Genomic DNA, 15653 nt, shown 5'->3' with positions numbered 1-15653 from the left:
GTTGGTGATGGACAGGGAGGCCTAGCATGCTTCAGTCCATGGGGTCGCAAAGAGTCAGACACGACTGAGCAACTGAACTGAACTGAACTGAACAGATAATGTTAATAACATTGCTGCTGCTGCTGCTGAGTCGCTTCAGTCATGTCCGACTCTGTGCGACCCCAGAGACGGCAGCCCACCAGGCTCCTCCGTCCCTGGGATTCTCCAGGCAAGAACACTGGAGTGGGTTGCCATTTCCTTCTCCAATGCTAGAAAGTGAAAGTGAAGTCGCTCAGTCGTGTCCGACCCACAGTGACCCCATGGACTGCAGCCTTCCAGGCTCCTCCGTCCATGGGATTTTCCAGGCAAGGGTACTGGAGTGGGGTGCCATCGCCTTCTCCCAATAACATTGCTATTTACTATTAATAGTGCAATTTCTTCAGTATTCCGTGAACTTGTCTCCAATACCTGCTTTGGGTTGTGTACAGTTCTAGGATATGGTGGTGAATGAGACACACAGGTTCTCTGTCCCTGTGGAGCTTTTTATAAAAAGTTTTTATTGAAGCAGAGTTGCTTTACATTTCATGTTAGTTCTTGCTGTACAGCAGAGTGAATCAGCTACGTATTTACATGTATCCCCTCTTTCTTGGATTTCCTTCCCATTTTGGTCACCACAGAGCACTGAATAGTAGTACTCTGTGCTAGACCGTAGATTCTCCCCAGTTACCCATTTTATACATAGTATCAGTGGTGTATATGCCTTAATCCCAATCTCCTAATTCATCCCATCCCCCCTCCCCTTTGGCATCCATAAATTTGTCCCCTATGTCTGTGTCTCTATTTCTGCTTTGTAAATATTATCATCCATACTCGGCTTTTTTTTTTTCCAGAGTCCATGTATCATTAATATACGATATTTGTTTTCCTTTTTCTGAATTACTTCACTCAGCATGACAGTCCAACCCCCGTGGAGCTTATTGTCTAGGAGGGGAGACAAAAGACAGTCAAGATGATGGCAGATTGTACTAGTTGCTGTGAAGATGATAAAACTGGGTGAAGCAACCGAGTGTTGGAAAGTGGACAGAGAAACCTTCCATCTGTCTAACGCAACGATCGCACAAACGAGGACTGCACATAGGGCCTGTGTAAAAGCAGCTGCCACTTTAGCTAGTCTTCTTTCTTCTCTCTTTCATGCATGCAGTAAGTCTTTGCACAGAGCACAGTGGAGACCAAGGCAGCGTGGTTCTGCCTTTAGGGCAACTCTCTCTGGCAGACACAGTAGACATCAGACACATAGTCACTCTGTGCTAAATACTATGAATGAGATGTGAATGGTGTGCTGTGAGATTATACACAGGATTCCAAAAGAGACTGAAGGATTTGGGAGACTTGAAATGAGGTTAAGAGCTGAACAAATAAGTAAACAGATTTTTAGATAATGGGAGATGACTGTCAGAGAAAGAGGTGTCCAATAAGTACGGCACAGAGGAAAACAGAACGGATCCCGTGATCCTGGATTCATGCCAGAGACAACAGTATTACCTCATGTTTACATCTATACACCTCTGTGGATGCATACACACATAAACAGATGGATACACATATGTGTGCATACATGGGCTAATATACATACATGTATTTTTCTAGTTGAGATAGCTGAGCTGGTCTAGAAACAGTGATACTGCAACAGCAAGGAGCAAACTCAGTACTGAGAGTTGCTTTCTATGTGCCATTCTTCAGTTAAAAAAACTAGGGCTTCTTGGAGACCTGCCTGCTATAGGGCTGGGTAGAGAAAATGCAGGATAAACTTGGAGTATAGGGTAGTGGCAGAAGGCACTTCAGTTCAGTCGCTCAGTCATGTCCAGCTGTTTGCGACTCCATGGACTGCAGCACGCCAGGCTTCCCGGTTCATCTCCAACTCCCAGAACTTGCTCAAACTCATGTCCATTGTGTCGGTGATGTCATCCAACCATCTCAGCCTCTGTCATCCCCTTCTCCTCCTGCCTTCAATCTTTCTCAGCATCAGGGTCTTTTTCAATGAGTCAGTTCTTCGCATCAGGTGGCCAAAGTATTGGAGCTTCAGGTTCAGTATCAGTCCTTCCAATGAACACCCAGGACTGATTTCCTTTAGGATTGACTGGTTGAATCTCCATGCAGTCCAAAGGACTCTCAAAAGTCTTCTCTAACACCATAGTTCAAAAGCACCAATTCTTTGGTGCTCAGTTTTCTTTATGGTCCAATTCCCACATCCATACATGGCTACTGGAAAAACCATAGCTTTGACTAGATGGACCTTTGTTGGTAAAGTAATATCTCTGCCTTCTTGGCAGAAGGCAAGAAAGTGCTAAATGTTTCATAAAGAAAAAAAGGGATAAAGAGGAAGGGGGAAGAGAGAGAGAAAGTGAAAGAGAAAGGAAGGAGAGAGAGCGGGAGGGAAGGAAGAAAGCGTGGAAGAAAGACAGAAGCATACCAAAAAGAAGGGATATGTGTATACATATGGCTGATGCACTTTGCTGTAACAACAGAAACTAACATAACATTGTAAAGCAACTATACTTCAATAAAAATTATTTAAAAAGGAAACAAGTAAATCAAATTAGTAGGTCAAAACTAGTATTCAAGTAAAGAATATCAAGAACACAGAGCCAACTTGCAAGAACTCCCAATGACCAAGTCTGGAACACTCTGAAGAAGAAAATAAATAACGCAGCATTGAATTATAATCCAGAGTCTAAAACAAATACACTTAAACCATACTATTACAGGGCTTCCCAGGTGATGATAAAGAATCCTCCTGCTAATGCAGGAGATGCAGGTTCAATCCTTGAGTCAGGAAGACCCCCTGGAGGAGGAAATGGCAACCCACTCCAGTGTTCTTGCCTGGAGAATTCCAGGGACAAAGGAGCCTGGCAGGCTAGAGTCCATGGGGTCACAAAGAGTCAGACACGACTGAGCAACTATCACTCACTCAGAGGACTCAGCTGGGGCTTCCTTGGTGGCTCAGCGGTAAAGAATCTGCCTGCAGTGCAGGAGACCCATGAGATGCTGGTTTGATCCCTGGGTTGGGAAGATCCCCTGGAGAAGTGCATGGCAACCCACTCCAGTATTCTTGCCTGGAGAAGCCCAAGGACAGAGGAGCCTCGTGTGCTACAGTTCATGGGGTCGCAAAGAGTTAGACACAACTGAGCGACTGAACACACAGGTGCATACACACATACACACACACACATACACACACACACACACAGAGGACTCACCTACTCAACCAGCCTCGTGTTCTATCCACCAGGGAAGATGCCAGCCCCTGGAACACAGAATGGGGGAGAGGTACTCTCCCCAGACGCGCAGGGGAGCTCTGAGTCAGCTTCGCACAGGCATGTGACAAGCCCCCGAGGGAAGCTCAGACTGTTGCCTAGCTATGTCGGGAAAGACGCTGAATGCTAATATGTTTAAGTGGTGTGTGCGAATTTGTAGCCAAAGATGAGTTCTGGACTGATAACCGCTCTGGCCAGCCCTGCTGCTTCTTTCCCATCTAATGTCTTCTTACACATACACACACCACGGGACTGCTCATAGCTGCAAATAAATAGCCTAGGGTCATTTAGTCTTTTTGCTTGCCTGTCCATTTCTCTTACTCCAAGTAAGCAAATGAGCTTCCCCGGTGGCTAAATGGTAAAGACTCTGCTAGCAATGCAGGAGACTCTGGAGACATGGGTTCAGTCCCTGGGTTGGAAAGATTCCCCTGAAGAAGGAAATGGCAACCCACTCCAGAATTCTTGCCTGGAAAATCCCATGGACAGAGTAGTCTGATGGGCTGCGGTCTATGGGGTTGCAAAGAGTTGGACATGACTGTGACTGAGCACACAGCAAGTAAGCAAATAGCTCATACAGGGCAGGAAAAGCGTCAGATTCCCCCTGATCTAGAGAAACTGGTGCCTCTGAGGACATTCCCCACACCCACATACTCGACTTGAGCAAGATGACCATTGCATGGATTTTTCTAAGATCGATCTTTGTCTCCAGAATGGTACCGATGAACCTATTTGCAGGACAGCAGTGCAGATGCAGACATGGAGAACAGACTTGAGAACACAGTGGGGGAAGGAGAGGGTGGGACAAACGGACAGAGTAGCCTGGAAACATACACAGTGCCATACGGAAAATAGATCTGCTGCACGGCTGCTCAGTGGTATCCAACGCTTTGCGACCCTGTGGACTGTAGCCCCCCAGGCTCCTCTGTCCTTGGGACTCTCCAGGCAAGATTACTGGAGTGGGTTGCCATTCCCTTCTCCAGGGATGGAAAATAAATAGCCAGTGGGAATTTGCTGTATGATGCAGGGAGCTCAACCTGGTGCTCAGTGACAACCTAAATAGGTGGGATGGGGTGGGAGGCGGGAGGAAGGCTCAAGGGGAGGGGATACCTAGGCTCAAGGATACCTACGGCTGATCCATGCTGCTGTATGGCAGAAACCAACACAGCACTGTAAGGCAATTACTCCGATTAAAAATAAAGGGAAGTAATGCAGGGAGGGTGTGAGTACATATGCACTTTATCATAGGTGCATGGGTGCTCCGGCGTGTCTGACTCTGCCACCCCTGCAGCCCGCCAGGCTCCTTTGTCTATGGCATTCTCCAGGCCAGAATACTAGATATTTAATATTAATAGTAAATTGGAGAAAGTGGAACCCTAAAAAGAGCTTTTCTAGGTCACAGAGGGAAGTCCATCAATGAGGAAGGAATGCATTTCCTGAGTGTCTAATCCACACCTTCTCCATGTTCCTATACTCCTTACTTTGCATTAGTAGCTGAGGATTATCCATCTCTCCAGGAGTCTCTATGACTTGCTTATCCCCGTGGCTTTTTAAAGATGGATGTTCTGTGGGAAGAGATTATATGTTTCCTGTCCCCAGCCCAATGGTAGTGCTCCCTAAATGTGAAATGTTATTAGAGGCAACGAGCATAATAATGATGGCCATGATGGTGGCTGTGATGATGATGGTGAAAATGGATCCCAGGAAACTATTACAAAACCCAGCTGTTATTAGCATCGCATTTGCCACAGCACATGAGTGATTTCAAGTGCTCTAGCCGGGGAAAGATCCCCCTTCTCCCCTCTGCTTTGAGGAGCCAGAGAGAAATCTAACAAAGGGATGCTAGAAGGACCACCTCCAGCTGGTCCTCATCACAGCACACAGGCACCGAGCTCTAATAGGCGCTCCCCTCTGAGGATGATCTATCCTCATGTCCCTGGCCAGAACAGCATTTGGGGAGTGCTCAAGACAGTAAGGCAGAAGTGGAGGAAGGAGCGAAGGAAGTGACCGAACTCAGGAGGAACTGGAGAGGCCAGGCTCCAGACTGGGCTCTCACGGTGGCTGTGGAATTTTCTGCCTTTAAATACTTGTTTCTTTATTTGGCTGCTTTGGGTCTTCGTTGCGGCACAGGAGATCTTTGTTGCATCGAGTGGGATCTTTCACTGTGGTGCACGGACTCTCCAGTTGAGGCGTGTGGGCTTCAGCAGTGGCCGCGCTCTGGCTTAGCTGCCCGGAAGCGTGTGGGATCGTAGTTCCCCACCAGGGCCTGAACCCTCCTCCCCTGCATTGCAAGGTGGATTCTTAACCACTGGACCACCAGGGAAGTCCCTGGCATTTTCAACACTAAGTACATCCTCTCTGCCTGTGTGTTTTAGTCCAGACGCTCTGAGATGTACTATGATAACTGGCAACTTCCGGAACCACACTGCTCCTGTGTGTCTCTTATGTGCCCTCCGGGGTCTCTGCTGCATTTCATCTTCACACCTAGACCTGGGACGAGGAGCTTCTGACACCTGAACATCTCTAGCTGTAGGAGCTGAGAAGACACTGACAGTTGCCCGCTGGTTCATAAACGCTTTCATCTGGAACATAAACCTACCACTTTGGCACACATTGGCCAGAGCAAGTTGCCTGGCTGCACCTGTGTTCATGTGGTGACAAAGTACTGCCCTCAGTGTGGCTGGAAGCACAGGGAATGTTGACGGGCAGTAATAAAGCCTCCCCACGACCTTCCTCTGTGGGTCTGAGGCAGGCAAGCTGAGCGAGACCATGCTTCAAGCTTCAAAGCCTGTGACAGATTTGGTTGGTGACTCACAACCCACCTCCACACCCTCCTGCTTTGACAAACCTCCATTTTGACAAACCTGGAAAATGAAATGCTTGACTTCTTCGCTCCTCAGTACCCAGAGGTGGCTAAGTACAGGTCCTGGGGAAACCAGATGTAGGCAGAAACCTACAGAGAAAGCATCTCTCTCCTAGAAAGACAAAGCCTCGGGGAGAGGAGTTTCCTTGTTCTCCTATGGAACACTGTGGGTGTCAGTGCTAGAAGCCAGCAGCTGTCTGGGGGGCTATCAGGTGACAAGATGAGAAAAAGTCCCAAAGAATTGCAGAGATGCTGATCCTGGTAACTACAAACTGCTGAACCAATGTCAATAGCATCTCCTCGCCGGATTTCTCATGAGCCAACACACAACCCCATTTGCTCTGTTACTTGTTGAAAAAAATTTCACGCTACAGAGTCAGTAAGAACTTTTGAGATCACAAGCACTCTGTTTAACAGATAAGGAAACAGGCAAGAGACTCAAAAAGTTAGATGTATAATTGAGACTCAGAGCTAAATGAGCAGAAGCATTGGCCAAAGGATTAGAAATGTTTTGATTCTTCGATGATACTTGCTTCTTGCTTGTTCTTTGGGTCCAAACCAACTCTGTCATAACACAACAGACTTCTCTCTTCATGTCTCATTTTTGCATTTCTCTTCCCGTGTCTAGTCTCCCGAGTCCATTATAACCCTTCCTCAACCCCAGAAATTTTCCCATATGGTTAAAAGTCCATCTATAGAAGAAATACCATTTTCCCAAGCGGAAGCAAGCCTGAGGTGGCTATATTCCCATCAGGGGAATGGGACGGATCAGAGACAAGGTGTATCATAAGGCATTGAAAAGTTTTCCACTTTCAGTTTGAATTGAGAGAGTAGCATGGAAACATACACATTACAATATGCAAAATCAGACAGCCAGTGGAAATTTACTCTACGACACAGGGAGTTCAAATCCAGTGCTCTATGATAACATAGTGGGTGGGATAGGTGGGAGATGGGAGGGAGGTTCAGGAGGGCGGGGACGTATGTGTACCTAGGGCTGAATCATGCGATGTATGGCAGAAACCAACACAATATTGTAAAGCAAGTCTCCTTCAATCAAAAATAAATAAATTTTAAAAATTAAAATTGAAACCAAATAAGACTGTTCTCCAATGTTAAAAAAAAGTTTTCCACTTTCAAACGATGACTCAAACGTCAGTGTGAAAGTGTTAGTTGCTCAGTCATGTCCAGCTCTTTGCAACCCCATGCACTGTAGCCCTCCAGGCTCCTCTGTTCAAGGGATTCTCCAGGTGAGAATATTGGAGTGGGTAGCCATTGCCTCCTCCAGGGGATCTTCCTGACCCAGGGATCAAACCCAGGTCTCCTGCATTGCAGGTAGATTCTTTACCATCTGAGTCACCAGGGAAGCCCCACTCAAATGTCAAGGTCAGGAGGAAAAAGCAACTGAAGTTAGGATGCTGGAGTGTAGCTCAGGCCAGAGCATCATCCGCAGTAGAGCAGGGTGTCATAATTGATTTCTAACGGCAAGAGAACATTGAACCCGGCCGTGCGCAGACAGAGGAACGGAGCTAGGAGAAGGGAGGCCGAGCTTCAGCTCCCACTTAAAAACTTCTTGAGGTATAAATTAATTTGGTCCTATCTCACTTACAAGGAAAGTATCTATTTCACTTGCAGCCAAAGTGAGCGTTTGTTTAACCTCTTGGGGGATAGGCTAGAGCCTCACGTAGAGCTTTGCGAGAAGAGGCACGGTTATCCAATTTCCCTCTAATTGCCCTAACAAGGATGAATTAGGACTTTCATCAGCAGGCCTGAGTGATCAGTTTGGAGTCAGCCATGGGCGGTGAAGCTGGTTATTAAACAAAACTACTGTGTTACCTCCTAATAATACACAGTGAGGGCAAATTAATCGGAAGACAAATATGCCATACTGGTGACGCTGGAGAATATGTTCTCCCAACTTTTATGTCTCCCGGTGATGCTATTATTAGTACTGTCAAAGTTATTTTCCAAGGCATAATGGGGAGCTAAGTGTTCACTTGGGCTTTCTTAGGCAGGGAAAAGAAACCATCAGACAAGGGAACACGGTATACAGTTTAAATATCCACTTGGGCCAGGCTTCTCTTTGATATACATTAATTATTCCACTAACATCACATCAGGAGAAAACTTACAGGAAGTCTGAGCAACACACGATCCCCAGATAATCGTTCCTGGCTGAAGGCAGTGGCTACTGCTGACTCTCTTGTCTTTGCTCAAGATGTCACTGTTTTTCTCCAAGATAGCATGCCAAAACCTTCCATTTCCACCCAGCTTCTCTCTTGTCACCAGTCCCCTTTCTCAAGTATAAGTCATGGCCGACTTGCTGACTCTGGGAAGAGAGGGCTATTGAACATGCAATTTGAATTGAAGAAATTGATGATCTATCGTGAGAGTGGAGGAGGGGAGAGAGAACCATTCTGAGGTCTCATCTAGACCTCAGAAGCTCACTCTGGTAGAACCTCGTTAATTTACACTAAGGGCTATGATCGACTTGCCTAATTACTGTGTAGTGAGCAGTGTGGATTTGAGTGTGTGGGAGCAAACACAATTTAAAAAGCTGTGATCATGGATCAAATAAATGGACTTTATTGTACAATTAAAAGCCTCCTTCAACCCTGACTGGAATAAAATCCAATAACAGAATAAGTGCTTTCATAATAATACTCTCTGAGTGAGGTCTGGTGACAGGCACTGAGTCTTGGGGCCCAGCATTTCTGCACCCTAACCCTTGGCTAACAACACAACACTCGCTGACCTTCCGAAAAAGACTGGCCTCTTCTGGGTCCCTCTCTTTTATCCTTTGAGGAACAGCAGGTGTGTGCAGCCTTCTTTCTGTTCTGCTTCTCAGTATTCATGAATTAATGGAAGAAAAACACTTTGAACTTGGCTAAGCTGAGTACATATAAGAGGCTCTACTCTAGAGAATCTGTTTTCCTTTCCTTCTTTTAAAATTTTGCATAGTCCCAGGGAAATTGGGATTATAGTTGCTTCAGACACACCTGCTGGTCATTCACCACCTGAACCCACAAGCAGGTGTTTGGACACTGCAGCACGTCTTGCCATAGAGGCCGTCAGAAGAGGATTTGCATTTCAGGTGGGAAAAAGCAGTGGGAGCAGATAGAACTCTGAAGGAGCAAAGATCTTGTTTTCATCTGCAGAACTGTAGTAATAAAGGCCATTGGCAATACTCCTACTAGTGCCAAAGTCTTGAAATGGATGATTTCCCCAAAACTTTCCAAACATCACTTAGCACCGACAATCTGCTTTCTTCTCCCACCCCATTTGGCCCTTTGTGGATACACACCAGGCTAGGAGGTTTCCAGGAGCTAGGCTGTGTTGCACACAAAGAGTTATGTTCTTGACACTACTCACTTTGCTGTTGTTGTCCAGTCTCTCAGTCGTGTCCAACTCTTTGTGACCCCCACGGACTGCAGCATGTCAGCCTTCCCTGTGCTTCACTGTCTCTCAGAATTTGCTCAAACTCATGTCCATTGAGTCGATGACACCATCCAACCATCTGTCTCATCCTCTGTCGCCCCCTTCTCCTCCTGCCTTCAGTCTTCCCCAGCATCAGGATCTTTTCTAATGAATAGGGTCCTTGCATCAGGTGGTCAAAGTATCAGAGCTTCAGCTTCAGTATCAGTACTTCCAGTGAATAGTCCAGGTTGATTTCCTTTAGGACTAACTGATTTGATCTCTACTCACTTGCTTATGTGTTAAACTTGCTTATATGTTAAACTTCAAACAACTTCCAGAATTGCGCTGGGCCAAATTTGGGCAGGGGAAACAGTGACAGACTTTATTTTGGGGGGCTCTAAAATCACTGCAGATGGTGACTGCAGCCATGAAATTAAAAGACGCTTGCTCCTTGGAAGAAAAGTTATGACCAACCTAGATAGCATATTGAAAAACAGAGACATTACTTTGCCAACAAAGGTCCGTCTAGTCAAAGCTATGGTTTTTCCAGGAGTCATTCATGGAAGTGAGAGTTGGACTATAAAGAAAGCTGAGTGCTAAACAACTGATGTTTTTGAACTGTGGTGTTGGAGAAGACTCTTAAGAGTCCCTTGGACTGCAAGGAGATCCAACCAGTCCATCCTAAAGGAAATCAGTGCTGAATATTCATTGGAAGGACTGATGCTGAAGCTGAAACTCCAATATTTTGGCCACCTGATGTGAAGAACTGACTCACTGGAAAAGACCCTGATGCTGGGAAAGATTGAAGGCAGGAGGAGAAGAGGACAACAGAGGATGAGATGGCTGGATGGCATCACTGACTCAATGGACATGCTGCTGCTGCTCTTAAGTCGCTTCAGTCGTGTCCGGCTTTGTGCGACCCCATAGACCATCAGGCTCTGCTGTCCCTGGGATTCTTCAGGCAAGAACACTGGAGTGGGTTGCCATTTCCTTCTCCAATGCATGAAAGCGAAAAGTGAAAGTGAAGTTGGTTCAGTCATGTCCAACTCTTCGTGACCCCATGGACTGCAGCCTTCTAGGCTCCTCCATCCTTGGGATTTTCCAGGCAAGAGTACTGGAGTGGGTTGCCATTGCCTTCTCCGCAATGGACATGAGTTTGAGTAAACTCTGGGAGTTGGTGATGGACAGGAAGGCCTGTCGTGCTGCAGTCCATGGGGTCTCAAAGAGTTGGACGCAACTGAGCGACTGAATTGACTGAACTGACTCACATATGGGCAGTGGGTAGCCTTGAGAGAGTCAATTCCTAGGCAGATTCATAAGAAGTCCGGGGTCCCAGAGGAGGAGAAAGGGGTCTGGGGCTCTCAACGAGGAGGAAAGGACAAACACTTTTATTTTTCCTCTACATTTGTTAGTCTTGGTCGCATAAAACGCTTTTTTCTTTAAATCCAGAACTGATGATTATACAACAAACAACTCAGTTTAAACTCTGTACTAGAGAAGGAAGTGGCAGCCCACTCCAGTACTTTTGCCTGGAAAATCCCAAGGACGGAGGAGCCTGGAAGGCTACAGTCCATGGGGTCGCAAAGAGTTGGACACAACTGAGAGACTTCACTTCCGAGATTATATAACAACAATGAATCCTGTTTGAGGACAGTTTCTCCTTCCTGGAAAACTTCTGACTAATCCTGATCTCTTAAAATGTATATTAAGGGAGTGGGTCTGGTAGGATCTTTCTATTGTTAAATTCTAATCCTGTTATCCTAAAATGCAAATTATGGGAGTGGATCTGGTAAAATTTTCACAAAACTTGAGACATTCTTTTGATTTATGGTAATAGTTAATGAATAAGTATAAAACTCCCTTGGTAACACTAGAGAGGGGGGCACTGTCTGTCCCCCTCTGATGTCTATGTCAGAAGCTTTCTCTGTTCCTTCTCATTTTAATAAAACTCTGCTGCACAAAAGCTCTTGAGTGATCAAGCCTGGTCCCTGGTCCTGAAGCTCAGGACCTTCTTCTTCGGAGATCACGAATCTGACATTGTTCACCGTTAGCTATCAGCCTGCTCAGGCTTCCTGGGAATGCATATGGCATCTGCTGGATTTCCTTGATACTCAGCCAAGCATCACGAGAACCCGACAGGCTGTGCGCTGGAGTCAATGGGACAGAATTATGTGCTCCTGTGATTTTGCGGTGCTGAGTATCCACCTGCTTCCTCCTGACTTTGGGTTTGCTCCTGTGATATGCTTTGACCAATGGTGTGGGACCAGATGGGACATAATCAGAGACTTGCTTGTTGGCCTAACCTCGCCTCTTGAAAGTGCAGTCACTCAGTCATGTCCGAATCTTTGCGACCCCATGGACTGTAGCCCACCAGGCTCCTCTGTCCATGGGATTCTCCAGGCAAGGATACTGGCATGGGTTGCCATTTCCTTCTCCAGAGGATCTTCCCAACCCATGGATCGAACCCGGGTCTCCCTTATTGCAGGCAGACACTTTAACCTCTGAGCTACCCTCACCTCTTGTTCCCAGCAAATTACCAGAAGGAAAGCTTCACCCACTTAGCTGCTGCCCTCTTCAGCCTGGATCCCAGACAGAGATGAGAGAGGAGACTTGAATTGAGACCCTGGAAGAAGTCGCCCCAGCTGACCGTCAGAGTCACAAGTGAAGAAAATCAATGTTTGTTGTCGAAAGTTACTGAAACTCATCATATTTATCGTATTCATTGAAATAACAAACTAATAACCAACAAAACCAGACGGATACAGGAAGATACCAGAATAAATCAGATATATAAACTGTGCTTGCCTGGTGGCTCAGATGGTAAAGCTTCTGCCTGCAATGCGGGAGACCCGGGTTCAGTCCCTGGGTCAGGAAGATCCCCTGGAGAAGGAAATGGTAACCCACTCCGGTATTCCTTCCTGGAAAATCCCATGGATGGAGCCTGGTAGGCTACAGTCCATGGGGTCGCAGAGAGTCGGGCACGACTCTGACTTCAAACTGCCCTCAAGGAGCTTGCAGATGAGCTGAGAAAACAACAACAGCAGCAGCAAAATCATTTCATAGCAAAAATGTGAGCTGAAATGAAATGAGAGAGGCAATGCTCCTGGGAGGTTCCTTCCACTGAGCGTGTGGGGATGAATGGGAAGGAAGGGGGTAAGAGGAAGCTTCATGGTGGGTGTGGATTTGAGCTGGATCTTGAATGCATGGAAGGCAAGGAATGGCATTGCAGGAAGAGGGAACAGCGTGAGTTCAGGTAAAGGCACAAGAGTGAGAAAATCCTAAGAAAAACGTGATGACCAGCTCCATTTTGGCAAACCTACAGGGACGATGTCAGTCTAAAGCTTTCTGCATATACAAATGCATTCAGTTTCTAAATGATCTCCTGAGCTTGAGTTGGCAGTCTTATTGAAGTGGAGAAGTGGAACAGACAATGGAACGCTTTAGAAACCTAAGTCCTGTATCTTTAAAGAGCAGTGCATTTCCCCGTCTGTATTGCTCAGTGTATGGAATATGAAATTCATCTCTGAAAACCCCAGAGATGACTCTATCGACTGTCCTCTAAATAGAATTAAAATTGACTCAAGACAGATCTGTGAATCTATTGAATTACATAGTCCACAATCGAGCTGCCGCTGGTCCTGTAGGAGGAAATTAAACAGACGAGAAGTAAAATGGACAGGCTGCCCCTGGATGGGGAGGTTTCTCTAGAGGGGATGAGGGTGGCCAGCAGAGTCGAGTGTGAAGCTTATCTCATATTCGGAGACCTGTGCTGACTTGCTGAACTGGTGGGGTCGGGTCATTTTTCTGTCACTGATATAAAAAAACACAGTAGTTGTCACTCCGAATTCACCCCTCTGAGATACGGCTGAGTTTAGCAGGGAAGTCCCCAGCATGCTTCCCTTGTGTCCTTGACACGTTCCATCTTTTGTGTCCTGCTGGGGCTGGAGACATCATCTCTGTTGTCACTCATGTGTTTTCTTCTTTCAATCATCGTCCTTTCTTACCCTGCATGAACTCTCCATCAATAGACATTTTTTGAGTTCCTACTCTGTGGAGGGCACCCTTGAAGGCTTTAGCAATACTGGTCATGGCAAATGTCCTGTTGGAGAAGAGCTCAAACTTCCAAGTCAGATGCAGGCCTGACTTGCTCACCGCATGTTTTATCACAGGGTTTTATCACAGAATGGGCTTCCCTCATTGCTCAGTCATTAAATCACCTGGCTGCAATGCAGGTGACCCGGGTTCAATCCCTGGGTCAGGAAGATCCGCTGGAGAAGGAAATGGCAACCCACTCCAGTATTCTTGCCTGGAGAATCCCATGGACAGAGGAGCCTGGCGGGCTACAGTCCATGGAGTAGCAAGAGTCGGACACGACTTCGTGACTACACCACCACCACCAGTGATAGAACTGGGCTTCCGCAGTGGCTCAGTAGTAAAGAATCTGCCTGCAATGCAGGAGTCTCAGGAGACGCGGGTTCAGTCTCTGGGTCAGGAAGGTCCCCTGGAGAAGAAAATGGCTACCCACTCCAATATTCTCACCTGGGAAATCCCATGGACAGAGGAGCCTGGTGGGCTGCAGTCCATGGATCACAAAGAGTCGGACACAACTGAAGTGACTGAGTGCAAGAGTAATGTATATGTATATTGAGAGCTACTCTCTCAATTCTTCCCACCCTCTTCTTCCCCAAGGGTGTCCGCAAGTCTGTTCTCTATGTCTCCATCTGTATTCCTGCCCTCAACTTTCTTGCTATAACTATTATTACTACTATCAGATATTATAGTATCTTCACAATAATCAAAGCTGGAGATCAGGGTTACAGGATGGCATAGGGTGACTTTTGCCTGTGGAAGACAATTATATATTCTCTATGCTTCCTGTTTGTCCAGAGGATTGCTTTGCCTGGTGGCTCAGCTGAAGAGCTCCCAACTCCACACCATGGTATCCACACATTTTTCTTCTTAGTTTGCTCATTGACTTCAACAAATATTTACCGACTGCCTATCATGGGTCAGGCACTCTTTCCAGCATAGGGCTGCAAATAGAGAACAGGCCTGTGATCCCACGCTGCCCTCATGAGGCTTCCAGCAGCAAGTGACAGATACTAAGCGATTGTGCAATAAATCCTTAATTACAACCATAACAAGTGCTATGATGCTCTGATCACAGAGTCTCTCCACTTTTGGCTGCAAGGGCAACCTGACCTGGGTCATTGGGTTAAGTTTCCTGCAAAGAGAATTTTGTTGTCATGATACTTTTGGGGAAGAGTCTTTAATAGTCCTCAGTCTTTTTTTAGCTTTTTTAGATTAGATAGTGTTCATTAGAGAGGTGAGTGTTTTGAGGTGACCAAGTATCCTGATTTGCCTGGATCTGAGAGTTTTTCAGGGTGTGGGATTTTCAGTGCAAAAACCAGGACAGTTCTGGGAAAACTGTGACAGTTGGCCACCCTCGCGTATGTATGTGTGCATGGGCACGTGTGCAAATATATGCATGTTCATGCCTGAATTTGGAAGTCTCAGTTTCCTTCTCTGTAGAATCAGAAGTAGGCCAATTAGGCTTTCTTTCAGTTCTAAACATCTACACTTTCTAATGCGCTTGCTCAGTCACTTAGTCATGTCTGACTCTTTGTGACCGCATGGACTATAGCCCACTAGGCTTCTCTGTCCGTGGGGTTTTCCAGGCAGGAACAGTGGAATGGGTTGCCATTTCCTCCTCCAGGGGACCTTCCTGTCCCAGGGATAGAAACCACATCTCCTGTGTCTCCTGCATTGGAAGGTGGATTCATTACCCCTGAGCCATCAGGGGATCCCAGTGCTTTCTTATGAGCACCCAAACCTGGTCTTTTGGCATCTCAGTATCTCTTAAGCTGGTTAGGAGAGCATCTCCAAAAACTTGGGGTGTTGAATGTGATCTGCCTCCACATGGGTGAGGGTGGAATCCAGTGTGTGCACCACATAACACAGGCGTGCCCCACAATTCTCTATGAATTGCCATTTAATGTGATTTCTATGCATATTCAGTGTGTGTAGAGCTTTGGGCCCGATGCTAAACAGTTTAGCCGTCTTCATGCCAAATGATCAACTGT

Source organism: Capricornis sumatraensis, chromosome 8 (genome assembly GCF_032405125.1).
Source record: "Capricornis sumatraensis isolate serow.1 chromosome 8, serow.2, whole genome shotgun sequence".
Taxonomy (NCBI): domain Eukaryota; kingdom Metazoa; phylum Chordata; class Mammalia; order Artiodactyla; family Bovidae; genus Capricornis; species Capricornis sumatraensis.
The sequence above is the reverse complement of the archived record's forward strand: the minus strand, read 5'-3'. Positions refer to the sequence as shown.